This window comes from Amblyomma maculatum, chromosome 7 (genome assembly GCF_055883805.1).
Source record: "Amblyomma maculatum isolate TAMU_Amacu chromosome 7, ASM5588380v1, whole genome shotgun sequence".
Lineage (NCBI taxonomy): Eukaryota > Metazoa > Arthropoda > Arachnida > Ixodida > Ixodidae > Amblyomma > Amblyomma maculatum.
Genome location: NC_139350.1, coordinates 101,695,847 through 101,703,038, shown reverse-complemented (window position 1 = coordinate 101,703,038; position 7,192 = coordinate 101,695,847). Strand labels below are relative to the sequence as shown.

General features: G+C 52.8%; 1 pseudogene; it reads left to right on the top strand.

Annotated features, from left to right (window-relative positions):
• The first annotated feature begins 770 nt into the window (after window positions 1–770).
• LOC146184162 (uncharacterized) lies at window positions 771–4,663 on the top strand (annotated as a pseudogene).
• The last annotated feature ends 2,529 nt before the right edge of the window (window positions 4,664–7,192 follow it).

Sequence of the window (7,192 nt, the reverse complement as noted above, 5' to 3'; positions counted from 1 at the left end):
AAGCTTGGAGGCATTCCATGTACGGCCATCTCCAAGTCTGAAAGAAGCTGGTCCCCTCCTCTCGATCACCTTTGTTGGTGGAGAAAAAAAGCAGTCTCCATTAAACCGAACTGATGGTTTTCTGACACGGACAAAATCGCCTACGGCTATCTTAGTCTTCTTGGCAGCTCTCCTTTTGCCCGTGTAGCATTTGCTGTTCTGCTGTTGACGCCGGACTCTGGCGAGTCGCACCCACTCCTTGGCTGGGTCTTTCGCAAATCCTGGTGCTGAAAAGCCCAGAACATCCAGCCTGGTTCGGGGCATTCTGTCATGTAGCAAAACTGCAGGGGCGACCCCTGTGGTAGCATGCGGAGTACATCGATAAATGGCAAGGTACTCTGTGACTACTTACCGGAGTGGTCGTCGTTCGAAGAGTGCAACTTGAAGGAAGTTTTTCAGTATGCGATTGAATTTGCCCATTCGTTTGGGGATAGTACACCCACGAATGCGAAATACGGATGCCTCTGCTTTGCAGGAAGGTTATGAATTTGTGCGATGTGAGCTGAGGTTCATTATCACAAACTATCTCTTCTGTACAGCCTTCACGGGCAAAAACACTTATTAAAAATCTTTTACGGTGCTTGTAGACACTCCGCTGCAAAACTGTACTTTAGGTCATTTAGAATGGTAGCCAACAAGCGTTATGGCAAATCTGCTGTTGTAAGCTGCATGCGCCAACGGAGTATGCCGTGAACCTACCCCTACCCCCTACCTACCCCAACCCCGCCGCCATGTACTTCACCGGGCTTGCTCCGCCACCGTTCTTCCTTCCTAAGCCTGGCCCTCCGTAATTGCCATGGGAGAAATGAGAGCAGATGTTCAACGTGTACTTGGTGGCATCCGGAGCCGCCGCATTCAAGCCAGAGCAGCGTAAGGCTATTCTTTTGCATTGTTTGGGGGCGGAGGGCCATCGTGTTTATCAGAGGTTACAAGCAGGGACAAGCGCCGCAGCAGCACCGTCAGCGCCAAGTGCTGCAGCCCTCGGCGATACGACTCCTGACGAATACGACTCTGCGCTTGCCGCATTACGACAGCAGGTTTTGACGTCTTGCAACGTTATCGTCGAGCGCCATCGTTTTCACCGTCGCAGCCAAAACATTGGCGAGTCTGTTCATTACTTTGTTGTTGCTCAACGGGAGCTAGCCGCACATTGTTCGTATGGTTCGCAAGATGATGCTCTGCGGAATCAATTCGTTGCAGGCGTAGCTTCCAACCGCGTACGTGAGCAGTTACTGCTAGAGGGTTCCAAACTGTCGTTCGATAATTCAGTTCGAATTGCACTTCAGTTTGAGCAAGCAGCGTTAGAACTGAAGGAGCTTTCTGCTTCAGTCGAGGCAATTTCATTGCGGCACGGTCGTAAATCATCATCGAATCTTTCGGAAAAAATAAATGCGCAGGCAGCAGCTCCCTTTCAGCAGAGGTTAACGAAGAGCGCGGGCGGCTCACGTGCTCCGCAGCGGAGCCGCCCCCCTGAGCGGAACCGATAACGGAGTAGCTGCTCCGGTTCAACACATTGTTTCCGATGCTGCTCTCAGGACCACTTAGCATCAGCGCCGCAGTGCCCAGCACATGGCAAGACTTGTTCATTTTGCGGTCTCAAGGGCCACTTTCAAAAAGTATGCAACCGCAAACGAATTCAAATGCAAGACTGAGTCCGTGAAGTTGAGTTACATGAAGATGTTTCGCCATGTAGCTCTGCTGAGTCAGTTTTGACTTTGCAACGTTGCGCACGTAGCGGAATTCATATTCAAGTGCAAGTCTTGAATGCCACTGACATTTCTTGTCGATTTGAGGTCGTCTGTTTCAAGAGTTCTGTCGGATTCAAGAGTACAGTCGATATTTTCAGAGCGTTCAACTCCTGCCTACTTCGCATGTCACTCTGTATGACTACTCTCAACGGCCGATTTCCGTGCTAGGTTGTTTCAAGGCAGACGTTCAGTTTAAAGGCCGCACAGTGTCACTACGTTTTTATGTTGTTCACCGAGGAACTTGTCTGATCGGTCTTGACGGAAATCAAGCCTTGGATCTTCCCATTGAGGTTTCTGCACTTAAATGCTTGCACACGTCCGTTGATCCTCTGCTTACTGTAAATGGCCTGCTATCCAATCCTCGTCGCCAATATGGTGTTTTCGAAGTGGAAGCAGAGTCCAGCCGTCCCAAATGAACACACGTTTATTCACACACAGACACTCCTATATATATATATATATATATATATATATATATATATATATATAACGAATAACAGAGACGTCGCCTGGGGAAGAATTCAAACCGAAAACGAAACTGAATATAACACGTGCGTAGTTTTCCATTCGCAAAGATAAAACTCGCCAGACTAAACACGCAGTTCCTATCTTGCTCAGCAGTTTTTTTTCTGGTAAGCTGCTTGATCAATTACTATTTCTCCTGCGTTGACAAGTTGTGGGGCTAAACAACGTTTCTATGATTATCTTCGCTGTGTCAGTGCCGTGGTCCTTCCTTGCTGGGCAAGCTGGAAGAGAGCCTCTCTCGAAGTAAGGCAACATAAGCTAGCGACCTGTACGCTACAGTGGAATTTGTTATATTTGCAAGCAAGCGCAGAAGTCTTAGGAATAAAAATGGGGAGAAAAACGAACGTCACACTTCACCAAACTGCAACAAGACCTTGCAGCTAATAATGCATGCATTTGACCACTCGAGCATACGCTCGTGACGCTTATTGAGCGTGGGCTTCACGAGTAACCGTTAGGCACTTAAAGGCTACCACCTACACGAGGTAGCCTTGACGAGTAACTCTTTCACAAGCAAAGAAAACTATCTACACGAGCACAATGCGTAAATTCTAGGTAGAACGGAAGGCATTTTGTGAACGCGACAAGAACATCAACACTCCGCTTCGGTAGTAAACACAGCACCTAAATTGTGAAACAATTCAGAAATACCTTGCGGTCAGTCTTGGCTGCAAAACCAGCTAGTTAAAATTGAAGGGCTGCATGACACATTCGTAACAAAGTTTTCGCCAATGTATACGCGCAAAAAATTAGAGAACCGCACTGGCGGAGATACGCCGCGAGCGAACTGGACAATACATCGACGCCTAGGTGCGCACTGCCACCTAGTGGCGCTTGGAGGAATCGACGAACTTGCAACATTTGGCTGGGGGGCGCGCCGATTGCACCGGCCGGAGAGAAACGCGCGCAGGAGTGATCTCGGAGGCCATGTGGTGTGGTGTTGGGAGACAAGAGTAAGTGAGCGGGTGCGCGTGTTGTGTGTGCACTGAGGGCAGTGCGGACCGGATGGGCAAGGAGAACGGACGCGTCCACGAAGCCAGACGGAGTGCTCAGGTGAACCTAGCCGTTGCATGATCGCGCGCGCGGCTGAGGAAGACTAATAAACGGTTAACCCTTTGGTCCTCGGTAATCGTGTTGTTCAATGGGGCCACCACTGTGGTCTGAGCTAGCGGAGCGGCGTTTAGCTCTAAGAGCGGAGCCGCAGCTCCATAGAGAATTCCACGTTCCAGCGGGAAACTAGCTCTTTACGAACATGATAATCCCGCGCTACGGGCTGTCTGACCTAATGATGTTGGCCGACGTCTGCGGCCAAGCTCAGGAGATCTCGAGCATTAGCCATCTGGCTACATCAAACCCAACCGCCGATGCGATGTTGAGAGGTCAATTGGACGTGTTGCATGATAACGCAGGCGCGGCTACCGTCCGAACCGTTGCGCCGGGCATTCCCGGTAAACACTTCGAGCCTGAACAGTCCGGTGGCTGTGGCTATAGAAGCTCCGTTCTTTTGAACGTGTCCCCTGGCGCACCCACCGATGCGGCTCGCGTTAGTATGTTCGCGCCGGGAACTCCTCGCCAGGGCCCGAAGCTCATGCCTAGTGGCAGTGGCTTCCTGGCCCAATCGCTCCACCATGTAACAGGTGTGAGCGCCAATGCGTTTCGCGAAAGAGTCTTAATACAGGCAAACCTGAATTACTCGTACATCAATCGCCAGTCGGCGGCGGTTACTCTTCGCTCCTTTCACCCGCTGCGCACGCAGGCTAGCCCGGTGGCCTAATTGCGTCTACACCTGCAAAAGCGGCGAGATCTCCCCGCCCTTTGACGGAGAGGCATGCTGCGCACCCAGCATCGGAAGGTCCCGAGCTGCATTGCAAGCTACAGCCCGTGGGCGAAGGCTTTAATCCCGCCGGCATTCAGTCGGGATGGCCGATTGGACAACGCCCGCAAAAGCGGCATGCGCATCACACCAGATAGCTGATGAGGGCGAAGTGTGTCACCCGGAGGGAGATACCGCGAACGTCCTCGCATCCGCTTTGCTACAGTTGCAGCTGGCGCGCTCGCCTGACCCTCAGATTGGTGTACCGATACCGACTTACAGTGGCTACAGTGACGCGCAGAGTGCTAATGAATTCCTGCTGGGCTTGCGCCGGTAGGAGCTGGCGAGTGACCTGAGCGGCAGTGATATTCTGAGGTGAGTTTTGCCAGTCGCGCTCATTGATGTAGCCGCTCGGTGGTACCTGTTGGTAGGCCACAAAGCGAGCACTGTATTTGACTTTCGACGCTTGTTCAGGGAGGAGTTCTTTCCGTATGACTACAAGCAGCGAATGCGGCGAGAGTTGGAGTTGCGGACATAGGCACCTTATAAATCACTTGTCGGGTTCGTACGAGCGATGCAAGAATTGTACGAATACGCCGACCCGGAAGCTTCGCATTCAGAGCGAGTGGAACGCGTTCTCCGCCAGTGCCACCCAACATTTGCCCTTTACTTGGATAGCTGGCGATGCAGCGACCTGAACGGGCTTGCCATTGAAGCTCGCAGAGTCCAGGCTCAGATTTCTGCGGCCCGTAAATGCCGGCCCCCGCCACCGGCTCGAGAATCCCTAGGGGCGAGATGTGCCTGGAGCGGCGTCCCAATGGTAAGGAGTGAATGCACTCCTGAGGCTAATGAGTTCACGTGCGAGCAGTTGCCGCTCGAAGTATCAGATCACGCCCTGGATCAATATGGGTACCGGCTGCGCGGTGCTAATTTCAACCCCCGTGAGTTCAGCGGGGTTTAGCCGCAAAAGTCCGCACCTGCTCAGAACGTACCCCCGGAGGGCCGATAGGGCCAGCCGGTTGGCTTGCCTCTGAAAATCGCCGAGCGCCGCAGCAACAAGCATGGAGATCTGTGCTCTGATTTAGCTGTAGCCAAAGCGGTCACATAACCAGAAACTGCCCCTCGAGATCGGGAAACGAGGCCGGCCGCCGGTAGCAACGCAGACAGAGGCTGAAAATGCTCGGAAGCCTGTACCCGTCACGTCCGCATTCAAGGTTGGAGAGGCAACACGCCAGCGCCTTTTGTTGACTCGCCGTAGCGGGAGCTACATTTAAGGCGCTGCTGGACTCGACTGCCACATTTCGCTGATAGGCGACGCGGTCGTTTCCCAGCTGCGACAGCGGTCCATTCGGATGCGACAGCAAAGGACGCCCCTCCTGCTCGCTAGCGGAGAGGCACGCTTCTGCAGTGACATTTGCCTCATAGTGCGCTGGGATAAGCGTTTACGCAGAATGCGCTTTGCTAACCTGCCTGGCCTCACAGTACCAATTATCCTAGGCCAAAAGTTCTTGGCTAACATTGGACTGATGATAAACATCGCCAATGGGGGTTATCGGGAGAGCCCGTATGCCCCGCTCAGGCCATTCGCCGAGCCACCGGTTACAACGCAATCGTTGTTAACGAGCACGGCCGATCCGCTCGCAGATGGGTGGCATACCTCCCATTAGCGCTGCTCGCCCCGCAAACCGAGCTTGGTTACGGCAACTCGTCTCAATGCTCCCTCTCTGCAGTCGGAAAACAAAACGCATGCAAACCTGGCCACTGCCAGCAGAGAAAAAGACAGTGGGTTTCCGTGTGAGCTGCCGCGACCGGTAGTGGCGGCCTGTCAGCACGCTTTTTATCCGCAATCGGAAAGGAAAATGCACAGATTGCTGGCCGATGGTGGTGCGCTGACAGAACACTAATGTGACCAACATTTGTCATTGCTAGACAACTTTGACGAGATGTTCACAGACCAGCCAGGATGCACCAATCTGTTGCAGCACCGCATAGAAACGAGCGATGCGCTGTCCTGGAATTGTAACCCAAGGCCCGTCAGAGCTGCTTAAAGGCAAGCGATCGATGACGCGCTCCAGGAGCTTAATGCTGGTATTGTATGCCATTCTAAAAGTCCATGGCGGTTCCCAGTGGTGCTTGGGCCAAAGAAAGATCTGTTGGCGCTTGTGCGTGGACTATCGGCGTTTTAATGAGGTCACGAAAGAAGATGCATACCCCTTCCCGAGAAAAGACGAGATTGTTTCCAATCTCGGCGGCGCTAAGGTCTTTTCGATACTTGACGCTAGCAAGGGGCACATGCAGGTCGAAATTCCACCAGGCGATGAGTACAAAGTGGCGTTCTTCGTTTACAGAGGACGTTTCCTCTTCAAGCAAATGCCGTTTGGATTGTCCGGCGCTCTGAGCACGTTCCAGAGGCTGATGGACCGCGTACTCGGCGATACCTGATGGCATCACGCCCTCGTCTACCTGGGCGATGTGATCGTCTATTCCCACACTTAGAAGGAGCACCTCGATCCCCTCAGACGTTTTGGGAAAGCTCAGGTCCGCTGGCCTCACGCTCAATCCCGCAAAGGAGCAGATATGTCAGGCTCAGGTGAGCTTACATGGATATCGAGTTGAACGGGGGCAGGTGTCTCTTGATCCAGAAAAACGTCGGGCGATCCTGGAGTTTCCTACGCCTACAGATGTTAGCGCTGTTCGCCGATATCTCGTTATGGTGGGATACTACCGACAGTTCATTCCTAACTGTGTGCGACTGCAAGCGCCCTTGGCACAATTGCAAAGAACGTCTTCTCGTTGGGAATGGGGAGATGAGCAGGAAAAGAGCTTTTGCCAGCTCTCGCACGCCATCGCTGAGACAGCAGCTCTGAAGCTGTCAGACCTAAACAAGCCATTCGTTATCCAGACCAATGCCTGTGATATCGGAGTGGATGTTGTAGTCCTCCAGATGGATGGGGATCAGCTGCGGCCAGTGTCGTTTGCGAGCCGCGCACTCTCGCCGGCAGACCGCAATTACTCAGCGACGGAAAAGGAATGCCTGGCCATTATAGTATATGCACTGCGACGTTTC